General features: G+C 34.5%; 1 protein-coding gene across 2 annotated transcripts in view; it reads left to right on the forward strand.

Moving 5' to 3' along the window:
- Window positions 1-17,858, forward strand: part of LCLAT1 (lysocardiolipin acyltransferase 1) — a 133,277-nt gene that overhangs the window by 77,721 nt on the left and 37,698 nt on the right. The window lies entirely within an intron of this gene.

A 17,858-nucleotide genomic window follows, 5' to 3' on the forward strand; every position in this document is an offset into this window, starting at 1 on the left:
TTTAGCTATCAGAAGCCCCAAATAATGTCCTTTTCCAGTGCTCCAGGCTTTGAAATTACTAATGTCTCTATATCCCCATCATAACATGGGATTTCAGAGTTGGCATCTCATAGATGGACTTCAGAGCAGTCTATTCCAGTTCATACCTGAATAAGAATTCCCATTACTATATTCTTAGTAAGTTCTCCTCAAGCTTTTGCTTGAACAAGTCCAGTGAGTGGGAACCAATTACTTCCTAAAGAATCCCGTTCCATTTAGGAATCACTGTTAATAGTTAGGAAGTTCTTCTTAACGTTTGCTGATGTTTGCCTCTTTGCAGCTTCTGCCCTTTGCCCGTTCTTTTCTCTGGGACCAGACAGTCTAAATCCATTCCACATGACATTCCTTTAGATCTTTGAAGCTTCTGGGTAACTAGATAGTGGATAGTACTGGAAATTGAGTTGGGAAAAACTACCTCAACCCTACCTCAGGTGAGGACTAGATGGGTTGGACTAGAAGGCCACAGAAGTCCCTTCTAACTCTCACATTCTGTGATCTGTAATTCTGGTTTGTAAGTTAAAGTTGCTAAAACCATATCCAAAAATGAAATGAATTTTACTTTTATTCAAAGCTTGGGCAAGATACAAATGATTCATAATATAGAGTGAATGAGGGATGCTCTTTTGTCAGTTGATTGGAGAAATACAAAGTCATCTCTTGTAGATGAAAAATAATCTAAATAACTGGGCTAGATGGTATTAGTAGGTTGACATCAGAGGAAAGTGCTTATGGAGGAGTTCTGTGTATTTAGTTCTCTGTTTTTGAACTGTAGTAAGAAAAGCAGTGTGTTGACTGTCCCTCAGAAAGTTGCTGAAGGTTACTTAACAGGAAAAAGAGTAGTAAAACATTCCTCAACAGGCATTTCTGCTGACAGCAGTGTTATAAATGGTATTTACTTATTTAAATTATTACATAGTGCACAGTCCTCCAATGAATAATCCAATCTGTTTCTTGCCTATGATAACTATAGTGTTTAGCAGTGACTAAGAATTCCCAGCAAGAACTAGTGCTTGTTGTGACATGTATTACATTCATCTTCGTAATGAATCATAGTACATTATTTACTGTTCCTAGCAGGTAGCATTTGGGGTGGAGGTGAGGGGGATAAATCTCACTGAAAATCCAAGATTCTTGTATCCTGAGTACTTCGATAAGGTTTGTGGCTAGAAACTGTTAATAAAGTAGAAGCTGTTTTTTTCCTCTGAACATTTTATACCTTATTAGTAGAGCATGCACTGTTCTTTTTGCTGCTTTTGCTTCTCTTTCTCCTTTTCCTTATCGTGTTTTATCCTGTTATATTTTATCTCCCACATGTTGAATGGGTAGCAGTTTGGGAGCTGGTTTGACATACAGGAAGACATAGGTTCACCTGCTGTCTCTGACATACACTGACTGTGTGACTGTGGACAAGTCATTTAATCTTCAGGGCTCTAAGATTTTAACTTGCAGAAGAGGTGCTGAGCTACATTGGTAGAGGGAGCTTCCTTAGCCTTGAGTTCTCTATATGAACGCATCACGAGTCTATTCCCTATCCCAAAATATGTCCCACATAGAAGATCCAACCCCACCATAAAGTCGTTAAACCCCATTGGGATAATATGTGATTGAATGCCTATTTTGTAACATAAAAAGGATCATATATACAATTACATATATAATTATATGTAAAATTGTTCCTGTAGAACTGATTTGCCTTTTAATATCGCATCATTTAATATCATGTTTTCATGGCACCAATTTGATGCCATGAGGCATTAAGTATTTCATTATATAGCAGAATGTTAGAGCGCTGCATCACAACAAATGCAGACAAATATAAAAACTGACCTGCTTTGGCACTGTGAAGTAAAAGCTTTATCATTATGTTTGAGGTAAATAATTATTATAACACTGTATTGAGGTGAAAATTTGAGTCTTACCTTTTTAAAACACCTTGCTTTATAATATGTGACTTTTCCCAAGTTTGTTATTTCTTTGAAATATTACATTCTTTTTTTTCTCAGTTAAATTTTTGTTTAAAATATTCTGAAAATGAATTCTGGGTCATAATAACTTGATCTATTTGCAAACTTTCTTCCTAACAATAGTTTAAGAATAAAAATATATGAAATATATGAACTTTAAAAATATATGAAAGAAAGCCTTTTAAAAACAATTAATAACCCACATTTATCTGTCCTCATCAGATAATGGTGTACTCTATGCAGACACACTTTCCAGATTAGCTGAAAGTTATCCCTTTTTATTTAAGCCATTTTAAATGGATATCTTTGTGAAATGTGATGCACACTTGTCTTAAAACAAATTGGGGAGTTCAGAATGTCAAAATCATGGAAAAGTGACAGTCTCCCTTGTTTGCCACTTGAGGGATATAAGTTGGTACAGAGCTCCAGAGTCCAGTCCTGGTGTCAGGCAGAAGAAAGGGGTCCCTGCTCACAATGTTCATGGCTCCAGATTCAGGCCTTATTCAGCATGTCATAAATCAGGCTTGAACATTAAATGCAGCTACAGAAATCTTTTGTCAGTCTTGAACTCATGTTTCTGAAAAGAGAACTGACTGGGGACAAGCCAGTCTATCAAGGGGAGATGCACAGTGGAGGGCAGTCAGGAAGGAGGGACACACACAGGGGCCTGGAGGGAGGGCAGGAGCACATGGGTTTTTATGGCGTTTCTGCCTGGGATAAATGAGAACAGATACTGGGAGCAAGGACCCTCAGGCCTGGGGTAGAGTCAAGATTTGGGACTGAAAGTAACTAAGGGAATTTGGGAGCCAGTTGAAATTTAGCCTCCCTTGCTGGCCAAGAAAAGATGTTACCGTGGGTCTGACTATGATGAAGTGACTTAAGATTTTTTTTTTTAATCTTCTGGGGACCTCTTTGTTTAACAGTTTGGAGAGGCTGCTGTAGCTCTTAGAATAGTTCACTGTTTTAAAATAGGTATATTATGCAGCATTTAACCTTTCTTGATGACTCAGAGCCATAATTATGGATATCACTTATTTTCCTGTGCTGTAATATAGTGATAATCTCAGTGGCGATTGAGTTGTGTTGAATTATTTGCCATTTCTTTAAGTGGCCCTGGGCTGCCATACTTGTTGGTTAGCTTTTTATATATTTTATGTCTCTTCATTGTCCACTATCACTTTGTGCTCTCACTATCCTTCTTTCAGCTCTAGTCCTTTTAATTTGCTTCTAATGTTGTCCTTTTACTTCTCTTTGACCTTTTTGGTAGAATAAGCAGGGCCCTGGATTTGGACTCGTGAGGATCTGGGTTCAAGTCTGCTTGAGACTGTATTATTGGTTGTGACCTTGGGCAAATCACTTTATCTGTCTGTGCTTCAGTTCCATCATCTGTAAAATGGAGATATTGGATTTAATGACCTCTAATCCGTTATAGCTCTAGATCTGTGATCTTGTGTGTTCTAGACTGAAGCACCAGATAATTAAGCTTGTTTTACAGAAAAAGATAAGGGCAAATACAATTTGTGAGGGGAGGCTGTCCTACTAAGAAAATGTGTATTTTCATGTTTAGACTATGTACTACATCAGTGTTTGTTGCTGTTTCTTTATTAGGAGGAGATAGGTAGTTGGCTTGGTGAATAGATTATTAGGCCTGGAGTTAGGAAGATCTGAGTTCAAATGTGGCCTCAGACACTTATTAGCTGAGTGACCCTGGAGAAGTCACTTAATCTCTATTTGCTTTAATCCACTGGGGAATGAAGTGGCAAACCATCTCACTATCTTTACCAAGAAAACCCCATGGACAGTATGGTCAGTATAGTCCAACAGGTCACTAAGAACCAGTCATAACTGAATGGCAGCAACAAAAGGAGGATAAACCTGTAGTGTTATCAGTATAGAGAATTCTCAGCATGTAAAATTGTTGTACATCAGTCAACAATTGCAATTGATAATCTTACTGAATTGCTTAAGACACTGAAGTTAAGTGATCTGCTCATTGTCACACAATTAGTATGTGTTTACCGAGGCCTTTTGTTTAGCTAAGCAATACAACAAATATTTATCAGGGCCCTATTATGTGGAAAGTATTATTATACTAGATGCCACCAGAAATATAGAGACAAAAAAATGAGGGGAAAAAAGTTCCTGTTCTAAAGGAGCTTCTATTCTGTTTTACTTTAGCATTTTTAGAAGTACCCAGGGTAGTTCTAATTGAATAAATGAAAAGAGATGAGAGAAGTTGTTAACTGTACATTATTTAGAATTGTTCTATGTGAATACATTCTACTATATAGTCATTTTCAGTTCACGTAACTAATAGCAGTTATTAGTTTTAGTATTGTAAATTATAAATTCTTTGAGATGGTATGTAGATAGATGGGTGACTTGTTTGCCACTGCTGATTTCTTTGGCACATACATTTGTTCATTTATACAAATATGATTTAATATTTACCTGCTTTAACTTTTTGTTCAGAGTACAAATATTGCAAATACTGCTAAATCTTATGGAAACCACTTTTGAATTTGAGGTGGGAGTATATTAGAATTTTAGAAATAGGAAGACCGATCCACTAAGGGCATTAAAAACTAGATACAGATATAAGGATGCCCTCCTCTCTCCCCTTCCCCCCCCATTCTCACCATTGAAAAATATAACTTTCTCTTTAAAAAACGTTTTGAAGCTGCTATTGGCTCAGAAGGCAATTATAGCTAAGTAAGAAGTATAGAACTATGTTCTATTCTAACCTAATTGATTTAGAATCTTTCCATTTTCAAATTCATGATTTTATGGAGCACTTCATATGAAAAAGATAGGTATTAAATTTATTATCAGTATGATACTATTTTTACTTAGTGTGACAGAGACTCTTAGATCTCAGCATGGTTTTAATGAGGTCAGGCACCACAGTTTGATTCTTGTGTGGACCTCTTAGCCTCAGAAAGAGAAAAACTTTTACATGCTAGATCCCAAATGCTAGCCTAGTCAATGCTTTCTTATCATTGTAGAAAGTTCTATAGCATAGATATGTAGCATAGAATTAAAGGCCTTAGAATACAACCATTGGGGGCCAGACGGGAAACAACTAAAAATGTATTGCTTAATAATGTCATTTTTGTATACAAAAGACATCTCTGTCTCTCTAAATATACTTGTACATATATTCAGTGTTTTGTTAATTTATAACTGTGGAGCTACATAATTATGTTACACATTATTAGTATTTTATGTTTCTCTTAAGTATAGCTTACTGGTGGAACTTTTGATGTAACTGATATTTATAAAATGTACATTTATTGTAGGAAATTCAGATTTATGGAAGAAGCTATATTTGTAAGTAGAAGTTGTGGATTTGCAGTTGGGTGATACATAGCTTTTATCTGATACTATAAATAATACTATTGCATACATGAAATTTTTCTCTTCTCCTGATCAACAAAGAGATCAAGAACATTATCAGTTGATTAGATTGCCCCAAATTGCCACATTTAACTTTCAGGGTGACCAAAAATCATTTTGTAAAACTTTATGCCTGCCTCTTTATACTGGTTTGAGGAAGAACCTTACATAGCTTATGGTTTCCCTTGAGTATTTGGAAATGTATGTAACATTATACTTTGGCTTTCCTGTTCATGTAAAAACCAAAAGTTTAGCATAAGATGTTGACCTGAACCTAAACCCTCTCAGTGTTTTTCATTTTTTGACTACTTAATTTTAAATTTAGAAATTTATCTCAACAGGAACTTTGCCTTTTGAATTTATATAACATGATTTCATTTTGAATGAAGTGTTAGAGTACTTGGTAGAATTTGATCATAAATACTTTTTTCTCTACTGATAACTCCATTTATTTTCTTACTTTATATGAATAGTTTCTTTTCTTTTATGTTTTTAAAATATTATTACTAAAATTTTAACGCCCTCACAGGTTGCTCAGCTATAATTTTGTAGCAAACCCTTTCTTTTCTCCATTAAAAAATACAAACAATAGATGCATGTTCTGAGTACTGCAAATGATATGATAAATAATACCAGCCAGCATAAAAATCATATTATTTTTCTTTTTTTCCTTACTCAAATAGTGACAGAAAATAAAGGCCTCAAGAGACAAGTAAATGAAAAAAATATTAAATTAATAACATTGAAAACTTCCTGGATGATATCCTTAAAAGGAGAACTTCATTTTCCAGTTTTCTTTATGTTATATTACTTCTCTACTTGAAAGGCCTATAATTTCATTAGGGTGCACATTTCTTTGACCAGTGGAGACCATATCCCCTCTTTCACTTGACTTAGGAATTGGTCTTCACAAATTGCTGTGGCAGAAAAGTTAATTACCTAGCTGCCAACCTGGTGATAAATTTCTTGAAATTTAGCCAGGCTAATCTTTGGACAGCAGATAGTCCATCTTGGTCAGTACTTAAACACTTTAAAGATTGATAGAAGGACAAGACCTTCCTTCTCGAGGTTGTGTTCTGCTCACACATCCTCCACCCAGTATCACTTCTACTCTATTGAGTTTTTTCTGTATTATATATTATTGGCGTAGTTACTAACAAAGGTGTGGTCCATCTGTGATCTCATTGCTAGAAGACCCCAAACTAATTTTCTTCTAGGAGTCTGTGTTGGAATAAAAAGCTAATTTAGTCACTTGTGGTATAATTATATATGCATGTATGTGTACATGCGTGTATTTATGTGTATAGTATAGAAAATTTAAATACAGATACATAGATGTGTATTTAGAATGTGAATATATGTGAATACACAAAGTATATTCAAAGTATATTTCTAGTTTTATAAGAGATTGTGTGTAAATATCCCTCATACATTTGGGAAGAGGGAATGGAGGGAGAGAGAGAATTTGGAATCAAATTTTTCTTAAAATGAGTGCTAAAAACAAATTAATTAAGAAGTAAAATTACATTAACAATTTGTTTTAAGGAAAAAGTGAGTTTGCCTCTACTTTCTAGGTTCAGCCCTCTATTTTCTAGAGAAAATGATTGACAGGGAAATAGCTAATCAATAACAGAATAATCTGGAGCCAATAATAGTTTAGACCCTTTACCTTGGAATTATTACTATTTTATGGAAGAGTTTAAATTTTTTAACAAGAGCCTCATATTTATACTATTCTTTGTGATATTTTATGTCAACTTAAACATTGATACTCATTTGGTATAATTTTATTGCAGTGACTAAAATATTTTTTCTCTTGAAAGCACCTGTGTCCTATTCGTATTTGTTTCTGGGTTCTTCATGTTTTCTGAGACACTTCCCTTACATTCTTAAGATGAATTTCTGATACTGAGGAATTTTCATGTTTTATAATAGTTTTCAGAGAGTAGTAGATAAGAGTTCAGGGGAGAGAAACATTGGGGTCATTGAGCTAGACAAGTCATGATGGCCCTGATATTGAAGCAAAAATTCAGTTGAGCTGGAAGAATATGTAGAATTTTATAAGTACAGAGTGCATTCTTTGGAGAGAATTCAGAAAGTTGGGAGGGGAGGAGAAGGGGGCATTAAAGTAAATCATTCTGATTGGAGCAGAGATTTCTTAGGTTGAAGAGCAGTAAAATATGAATTTGGGAAAATAAAATTTTAATTTGATAATCTTAAGTTTATAAATATTCTAGTGAGTAGAAAGTAAATTATTTCTTAATTGGTATTCTGAAGGAACTAATTTTCTTAAACAATTATTATTTAAGAGTTCTGGTAGAATCTGAAAACACTTGGTTTTATTATCAATGTAGTGGTCTAACAATAGTGTTTTATTTTGAATTTATGAATTAGCATCAGTGAATTTAAAAGAAAACTTTTTTTTTTACTGATGCTTTGATCCAGAAGGAAAGTTTTTACATATTGCTTGCTAATCTATAATAGGGCAAAGTGTATTAGTCATCCTAATTTATATTAGACTTTGTTAAACTTTGTGTTAGACTTTGCAAGGAAATAATTATAAAAATCTTAAACCTAGTTTTTGTAAATGATTTTAAGATTTTTTTTTCATTCACCATTTGGTTTTTGGTGACAAATGGTTACAATTTTATATTACAAATGTTGGTTAGAGTTGAGTCAGGATTGTCATGGCAGTAGCTCCTGGACTTTGTCAAAATAGGCTTGTGTTTGAAAGTCACTTTGACACTAAATGTATGTCTTAACCTCTCTGAGCCCATTTCCTTATCTATAAGATGGGGATAATATATACCTAATCCTCCATACCTCATAGAATTGTTGTAAGACTGCATTCTGTCTGACAACTTAGAGCAACTTCAACTTGGATCAGTCTAGTTTTTTTCAAAAGTCTTCAGAATACAATCCACATTTCTTAACTTGGCATCTGAAGGCCTTTACCACAATAAGTCCAACTTATCTTTCCAGCCTTATCTCCTACTCTTCCCCCAGAATATATCCTCTCCTAACCAAAATGGACCACTTATCCTTGCCTTTTGAACTGTATTTTTGCCATTCCCTCTACTTGCACTACCACCAACACCTCTCCACTCCAGCCCCCCACATATGACTACACCCTTCACCAATCAAAATCCCAACCACCTTTTAAAGCCTAACTCAAATGCAATTTCTTCCTTGAATCAGCTTTTGTTAATCACTTTGATTGGAAAAATCTTTCTTAATAGCTTTTTATACTATTTGCATAATTCACTTAATGCCCTATAGTTATTTCTATGTCTTATCTATAACATTAAACTGTAAATTCCTGGAATTTGAAATTCCATAGGGCCTGTGCCTTGAACATCTTCTGATCTCTCACACAGTGAATCAGATGCCCTGTAAGTATTTATTGAATGAAGAAACAAGAGAGCAAGATCTCCTATGCCTAAAATGTATGGTACAAAGCATAGCTTCAAAATGGAAGGCAAGGACAAGTACAGTTCATTGCCACATTTATTACTAGTAGTCACCGTTACAGAGTTTGAAGCATATTACTTTATGCATACGACTAATATCCTTTTCATAGTAGGAGCAAAGCACACTAGAGAACGTTCGTTCATTTGTAGATGTTTCTGTTGTCATTTTTTCATGTTTCTATTCCCAGTGTTCTTACTTGCAATAAGCATTTAAATATTTGTGACCAGTGAATTTAAAAGTTTAAATTGATAGATTTTTAGCTCCTTCCTATTAGTGTTGTCTAAAGTATTCAGAAAAGTATTATCGAAAATTCAGAATGACCCAGACATGAATTCCGTGTTGTGTGTTGTTTTATTGATAAGAATTCTTCCTTGCCTTTTCTAGCAATTAAAATGGTAACACAATAATGCAGTATAAAACTATTGATCAGATTTTACCCCCTCCTTCCCACTCCCCATTTTGGTTTTTTTTCTTAATTCATGAGCATATGCTATGCTAAAAAAACTTTGTGTGCTGAATACATTCATCTTGTAAGGTTTCCTTTAGATGATTTGGCTTAGGAAATGAGAACTCAGTAAGAAAACATCAAAGGCAAAAACTTCGGCTCTAGCAATTATGGAAAATGAAATGTTAAAAGTAGTACAGGATGATGGAGTATGTCTGAGGCTTCCTAAAAGTGTCCAGCTGAGAACCGTCTTAGCCACTTGCCCAGAGTCCATACCTTACTTGGGTTAAATCAAACAGGTAGCTGTTCCCTTTGCATTTTTATGAGAACCTTACCTATAGCTACAATACATGACGTCCTTATTTCTATCAGAATTACCAGTTAGCTGCCCTTTCAGAAGTTTAGGGGGTATGATTTAGGAGGGCACTGGCTCTCTCTCACAACAAGGTAGGAGTTTGGTCAACAAGTTGTGTTTGTCCTTCATTTTTGAAGAGGACCATGACACTAGGAAAATGATGGCATGACTTGCAGTTGACTTTTATTTGAGTGACGGAGAGCTGTGTAAGGTCACCAGTCTTACTTTCTTCTCCAGAGTCATCTGGGTCCAGTGGCTCGACATTCATCAGGACGATTGGAGGTGGTCCAGGATGCAGTGGTAGACCTTGACCCTTTTAGGCGAAGGCCTTTTCAAGTTCTCACTTTGAGTGAGGTAATGCCCATTCAGTGAATAGGCCACTTTAAGACAACAGTATGTGTTCAGAGATTGCAGAGCTGACAATTACCTTGAAAGTCCAATCTATATACCAATAACCTTATTTCATTGCCAAGAAAATTGAGACTCAGAAGAATTAAGGACTTGCTAAAGATCATGCATCTAGTAAGTGGCAGACTATCTCCACTAAATGTAAGTTTTACAAGTAGGTAAGTCAATAGGCATTTAAATACTTACTATATGTTAAGCACTGGGAATTCAGATACAAGCAGAAAGTCTCTGCTATCAAAAAGCTTACATTTTACTGGAGGACAACACTTAACAGGAAGAGTGGAGGGTGGAACCCCACTCGGGAATGGTAGAGAAAATCTAGAGAGTGATCTAGGTGTCCTTAAAATGGAAAATCTGGGGAGGAACGAGAGCCTACAGGGGCAGAGGGTACTTCCAGTGTGTGAAGTACAGGGTGTGAGTTAGCTTGTGAAGTGAAGAGGTTTCTGTGACATGGTAGAAAAAGTCCAGAGAATCAGTTGTGCAGCTGAGAGGGATGAAGATATGGTTAGACTTAGCATTTTCCTTAAAATGTGGGATCCATGGTACCGTTCTGTATTTTTCTCTTCCATTCAAGAAAACTCATCCAGATCTTATCACTTCAAATCTAGGAATTGATAGAAAGGAAATCTGAAATATCATTTTAAAAAGAATTCCAGCTTTTCCACTTGCAGCTGAAAGATGAATCTGTTGATTCCAGAGTGGAGAAAAGAATGAATAGAAGCATCAGAAGGAAGAAAGCATGTGTAAAGCCCTCAAAAGTTACAAAAAGCCTATTAAGTTTGAGACTTTGGAGAAGGTCTTTTTGGTATGCTTGTTCTGGTATTAGTGAGGCATGAGTTTCAAAGAAGGAGGACTATAAACTCTATGGAAACTTGTCATTAAATAAGATCATCTTACATCTCACTGTTCGAAACTCAGGAAGAGTTCCAGCGACTAATGATCTGTGAGTGGGTGATGACAGAAATATATTAAATGTACATAGAAGGCTAATCATAAATACTTGATGCAAACCCAAGACCAGGTCATTTTATTTCTTTATGAAAATAAAACAGTTCAAGGTATGACAGCAGTACCCTATGAGAGCCTGGTACTAAATTTCAAATTGTTATTAAACTTCACAAGGAAATGCATAACCATGATTAATTAATCTGTCCTTATTTTGTGTTTTCTAATGAAATACATGACATATAAATGGTAAAATTTCTTATTCTTGGACTTTTATAATTAATAGTTTAACTAATTTTCCCCATCTTTATAGCCTCACTTTAAAAGCATGTGTGAAATAGCTTCATAATTTGTTGTTCAGGATTGAAATTCAGAAGTATTTATTGAAGGCCTACTATATAAGTCAATACCATTTTGAGCATTGTGATGGGTACAAAAGAGATATAACCTGTAACTTTTTGTCTCCTAGAGTTTATAACTTCATTTGAGAGAAGAAATCAGCATACATGAAATAATTATATAAAAAAAAGTACCAGTTGCGTAATAACTGAATTCAAGAAATGTAAAGTCATACTATTAGAATAGTTTACCTCTGTATTGTATTTTACAGTTTAGAAATGCTTTTCTTGTAACAAATCTGTGAGTTAAGTAGTAATAATAGCAGATAGTTGTCTAGTGCTTTTGCTTTTTAATGTGCTTTCCACACAAAAGTTCTGTTTGGTAGGTAGTAGAAATTTATTGGTTTCATTTTCATAGATGAGAAAACTAAATCTGAGAAAGGTTAATCGACTTGCCCACAGACACATAGACTAATAACTGAGTCAGAAATGTAACCCTGATCTACAGACTACAAGGTCAGTACGTTTTCTGATTTCTTCCTTTAATCTGTGAGTATAACTTTTTACTTTGTTAAAATAGTCCAACTGCTTTCCTGACTAGTTTTCTGTTTTTGATGTATTTTAAGTTCCTTTTATTATCGCCTATGGAGACCTTTTCAAGGTGCCCTTGAATTCCCTTTTGGATGTGTCTAATCTCCTGTCTACCCAACATGGTGCCATTTCATTTAATTTAGGGTGACTTGGAACAAAATGTGTCTTTTTTCCCCCTAAAGCCATATTTAACATTTATGATGTTGTGTTCAGAGAATGAGCCCAAAGTTTACCCCCTTAGGTAAATACATTCCTTAGGTAAATACATTCCTAAAAAAAAAATTGCTGCAGTGATTATCTGACCATTTATTGAATATGTATGATTGTCTTGTTTTCCTCTTTTGCACCACTTTTTAATCCTAGCCTTTTTGTTAATTAAAGGTCTATTTCTCCTTCCCTGAAACTTAACGTTATCACTGTGTCTGGTGTCTGCCCATTTCCTTTCTCTGATCCTTTCTCGGATTCTTATTGACTTTAAAAGAAAACATGTTGTATTGTACCTTTTGGACTAGCATAATCCAAATGGTAACAATCCTAAACTTCCAGCTAAAATAACCTTGTATTAGATTAGATTAGATGTTTCATTTCATTGCTGTGACTGTTTAGTTATAATTATTGGTAGTTAACATTTCTTTTGTTTTGTTTCCTTAACACTCTTTCCTTTTTGTCCTTCATTTTCTGTATCCTCTCAATTTGTCTGGTTTTCTTCTATTAAATTTTCAGGCCAGTTCTAACAAATTCTATTATTTTCTACTAATTTCAGTTTATCACTTATTATTTAACAAACTTTTCAGAAGGTCTTATTACTATTCAAAATATTTAGCTTATTAATATCGATCTAACTTTTATAAAAAAGGTATGTATTTTCCATATAATAGACACTTATTTTTACCTTATTTTTATTTATTTCATTAAATATTTCCTGATTATATGTAAAAAGTTAATCATTATTTTTTACATTTTGATCTCCAAATTCTCTCCCTTCCTCCCCAATGAGAAGGCAAACAATATATCGATTATACATCTGAAGTCATTTGAAACATATTTGCATATTAGCTGCACTGCAAAAGAAAACACAAACCAAACAAACCCCTAAACCCCCAAAACAGAAAGTTTTAAAAAGCCTGCTTCAATCCACATTCAAAGTTCACCAGTTCTCTCTCTGAACTGGATAGTATTTTTCATCACGAGTCCTTTGGAGTTGTTTTGGATCATTGTCTTAATCAAAACAGCTTAGTTTCTCATAGCTTCTTGTTATTGTTGAGTTATTTCAGTCATGTCCAGTTCTCCATGACTCCATTTGAGGTTTTCTTGACAAAGATACTGAGAAATGAATCTTTTTTTCAGAAAAATTTGTTATAGTTTTTTTTGATGGTTTCCTTCTCATTTTGGCTGCATTAGTTTTCTTGGTGCAAAGGATTTGAAATTTCATGTAAGCAAAAATACCTGTTTTACCTTCCGTAATCCTTTCTAAGTCTTGTGGTCATAAACCTGACAGGTACATTTTTCCATATTCCTCTAAATTACTTATAATATCATCCTTTATGTCTAAATAATTTATCCACTTTGACCTTATATTGGCATATGGTATGAGATGTTGATCTATTCCTTGTTTCTGTCAAACTGCTTTCCAGTTTTCCCAGCAATTTTTATCAAATGTTGAGCTCTTATTCCAGAAGTTTGGCTCTTTAAGTTATCTTGTTTATTTTTAAATTTTGTATTTTCTGTCATGAATACAAACATGAACATTTCAGGATAGAAAAGAGGATTATAAATAAAACAATTGTTATAAACAGGTTTTTTTTTAAACACTATTAAATTAATACAGAGGTAATAAAACTGCCTTCTTTCTGCTCACTTCCCAGTATTTTAAAATAAACCCATATATCATAGACTTTGCTGTACCTAGTGTTTTTATTTAGGTACCAGAAGAGTTTGTTCAGTAATCTTGGCCAGTGATGGAATATACCTGTTAAGGAATGGTGAGAACATATTTTCTTGGATTCTTAAACAGGTAATCAAAAGGTCTTTAAACTCAAAAGGGAGAAAAAGGAAGAAAGCTGCGCACATAGGTCTTACAAACTTGGTTACATGGAGAGTAGCAGGTACAACACAGGTTTTAGTGGATCACAAATTTGATGTGAATAAATTCATTTCAACAAACATTTACCAGATACCTTCTATTTTCAAGCCGCTGTGCTGGGCACTGGAGAAACAAAGACAAAAAGTTACTGGTATCATGTCATATCAATAAAAAAACTTTTACATCCAAGGCTGAATTAAGCAATGGCAATAGAGCAAGATTTTTCTAGATTCTGCCCTAATTAGAGCACATCTAGAGTACTATTTTCAAACCTGGGTGCCATATTTGACAAAAATATAGATAGACTGTAGCATATCCAAAAAGAAGCTATCTAGAATAATGAGAGAACTAGAGAAAATGCCATTTAAGGATGATGTGAAAGATATAGCTTTGTTTAGCTTAGAGAAGAGCTTGATAGCTGTCTTTTAAGGATGTCATATAGAAATGCTGTCTTATACAGAAGCCATTTTGAGTTCTGCCCTTTGTTTGGCCTCACAGGCCTGAACTAGAAACATGACTTCCATGGAGGCAGAATTTAGCCTTGATGGAATGGAAAACGTCCCCCAAACTAACACTTGTCCAAAAGTAGAGTGAGCTTTCTTAGATTTCAGTCAATCAGTAATCAGTCAATATACCTTTATTGACTACTGTGTGCTAGATCAAGTTCTAGAGATTCAGAAAGAGGCTAATGACAATCCCTGTCCTCAAGGAGCTTATAATCTAATGGATTTGAGTTCTTCAGAGCTGAGGAGCTATTTTGTCCACATACTAGTGATGTTTTAAAAGGGGTTCTTGTTCAGGGACAGGGTGAAATCCGTGGCTTCCGAAGTCTTCCAATCCTTAAGATTATGTGTGTTGGTTATATAATTTTAGTCTTAGAGCAATATTCTATATAAAATCCAGTTAAATAAAAGTTAGGGGACAAGGTCTTAGCTGATAAAATCTCAAATCCAAAGAGTCATTGTGTCCCCTCATCTGTTTGTAAGAGTTAAAGACTTCAGTGGGAGTTTGGGCAGAGGAACTGGGCAGCTGGGAAAGTTCAAATGTCAGAAGCATGGGGAAAAAATGAAGCAGAATATTTTAATAAACTGAGTCAACTAAAACAAGTTGCCACGAACTGATGATAAGCTGAGTGACAGGTGAAAGAGAAAACCTTGGCACTTGACAGTCAAAGTCTTGGAGCAGCTGGACTGAGATTTCCTTTGAACTGAGTCCCTGACCACACTCAGTCTGGTATCTCAAAGGGATTGTGGCATACTGATCTGAATAAAATGTTCATTGATAGTGATCAGCCTAAATCTGAATATCTGATAAGTTGTCAGAATGTTAATGTTAATGTCAGAATGTTAATCAGAAGGTAGGGGTGAGTGTGTGCATGTGTGTGTCTATGTCTGTGTGTCAGTGTATGAGAGAGAGAAAGAGAGAACCCCATCCCCGTATAAGTTACGCTGTTTTTTCTTTCAAAAGCATTGAAACTGTCCTCAAGATTTAATTGACGCAGGCTACTAGAGAGTCAGAGGCGGTTGACGTTAGCTCTGAATTGAGTGCAAAACCATCATAAAGAATCCCAAGGGTGATCTGATGCTTGGCTTGTGGAATAAGATAGGGAGCTTCACTCACTTGAATTAACTAGAAGTGTCCTCAGTGCATATCTTTTGGAATATCCATCTCCTGCTATGGTTAAATAAACCTCACTCTGTTAATTATTGCATCATCTATGAGTGTCTCATTCCATTCCAGTATCAAACATATACCATTAGGAGGCTGACCTGATTCAGGCCTAACCCACGACATACATGTATGTTTCATTACTATGGACAGAGTTAATCCAAAAGTGGTCAGTTGTCATCAGAATTGTCATTTTTAAAAATGTGATTTTTCACTTAAAACTTTAAAAATGTTCATATGCCCTTTCATTTATTCATCAATTTTATATATTTGACTACTTGCTAATAATTTTACCAGAAATCTACAGTGGCTTCCCATTACCTATTGACCAAATATAAGCCCTATATTAATAATGCTCTATCCACTTGCCCCCTGCTACTCCACTTCATTCCGAGTGGTTTTCTCTATATTCCTGGAACAGACCTTACTTCTTTGGCATTAGATCTATTTTTTCTCCTTCCTATCTTCCAACCTAGCATGGCCTGCTCGTTCCTCTTTCCTTATCTAAAGTCCATTTCTCTTCAGGGAGAAGCTCCAGAAAACCTTTTGATATGAACAGGTTTGTTTTTTTTTTTTTAATTATTATTATTTTAAAAAATCAAACTGATTTTAATTCATGTTATATTTTTTTATCTGCCATGTTTTACTACCAATATATTTATTATGCAGTTCACTGAAACTGCCAGATAGTTTTTGCTCCAACTGTTGCCCATCCATATTTCTTGATCCTTTATTTGTGAAATGGATCCCAATACATTTATTTATTTGGGTCTGTATATTTATTTCAGTACTTCAGTAGATTTGTGAACTGCTCATTGTGTGTATTCATTCCCTATACTGATAATGGTCAGAACCTCTCTGCTTTCCTTCAAATTATGTATTACTTGTCCATGTTTTTCTATAGACACTTCTCAAAGACTCCACTCAGTTATGTTGGATGACCTTTCTCTAGGTCTTTTTTATATCTTGGGTACTAGTGGAATATATAGGCTATGCATATGTAATACTTTACTCCCAGCATTCCCTCTTTCCTGATCATACATTTCCTCAATCCTTTATGCCACTTCTTGAATGTAGGTCATTATTGTATGCCTGCATCTTTTTTTACTGACCTTTGGCTCACTTACAGAATTAATTCTGGAGGTTGTGCCCTCAGAGTTGTATCCACAATAATATTTGTTTTGAGAAGATGGACAACACTGAAGAAGAGCTTATGATTGACAAAATTTCTGGGAAATATAATTTATCCTTAAAGAATTTTATATTTATTTGCTTTTATCTTTTTCTTATTATATTCAACCCATTTTTCTGTCCTGGTAAGAAATTTTTGGATACTTGTTCTTTTATCTAGTGTTTTGGCTAGCCCTCTCAGCTTTGTGTCATTTGTAAGTGCTTTCCCAACAATGCATTGCCAGGGACAGTTCCCTGAATTGTTGACTAAACCAACTAGAGATTGATGACTCACTGAGTGACCTTGGATGAAAAGTCACTTGTTTCAGAAAATTAGTATCTTCATCTATAAAATTAAGCATTTGAATTAGATGATCTTTAAGGATTCTTTCAACTCTAAATTATTAATCCTATAATGAAATCATTAATCCTATAATGAAGCAAAAGAAGTGCTCCAAATTTTATGAATTTCAAACAGTAGATTTGAATATATATTTTCCTCCAGCACTGAGATTTTGTTATAATTTGCCATCCTATCACTTTTTAGATATGTTTACCACATGCTAAGGATTTCTGTAATATTTCTGGGCAATATGTCAATACTAAAATTAAAATGCCATGGAAATGAAGTATAGTTATTGAGATGGTAAAACAAAGTAGGATTCTAGTTTTTATTTGATGTTAATTTTTTTGGCTGGAAGATAACAAAACCAAGATTTTCATTCCTACTTTTTTGCAGGTCCCATAATTCCAGGAAAAAAAAGTTTTTTCATTTTTAAAAATGGTCATGGAGGCAGGACTACAAGAAAAAAAGTGAATGACTTAGCACAAAGGTAGTGTAAAATACTTGTATGTTGATATTCTGAAGGGTCTCTGATATCATTGTCAACAAGATTGCAGACCATACTTTATATTGTCTATAACATAAATTCATGTCTTCTACTAAATCCTCTGCATACATTTTATACAACAACAAGGGCTACAC

This window comes from Notamacropus eugenii, chromosome 1 (genome assembly GCF_028372415.1).
Source record: "Notamacropus eugenii isolate mMacEug1 chromosome 1, mMacEug1.pri_v2, whole genome shotgun sequence".
NCBI classification, from domain to species: domain Eukaryota; kingdom Metazoa; phylum Chordata; class Mammalia; order Diprotodontia; family Macropodidae; genus Notamacropus; species Notamacropus eugenii.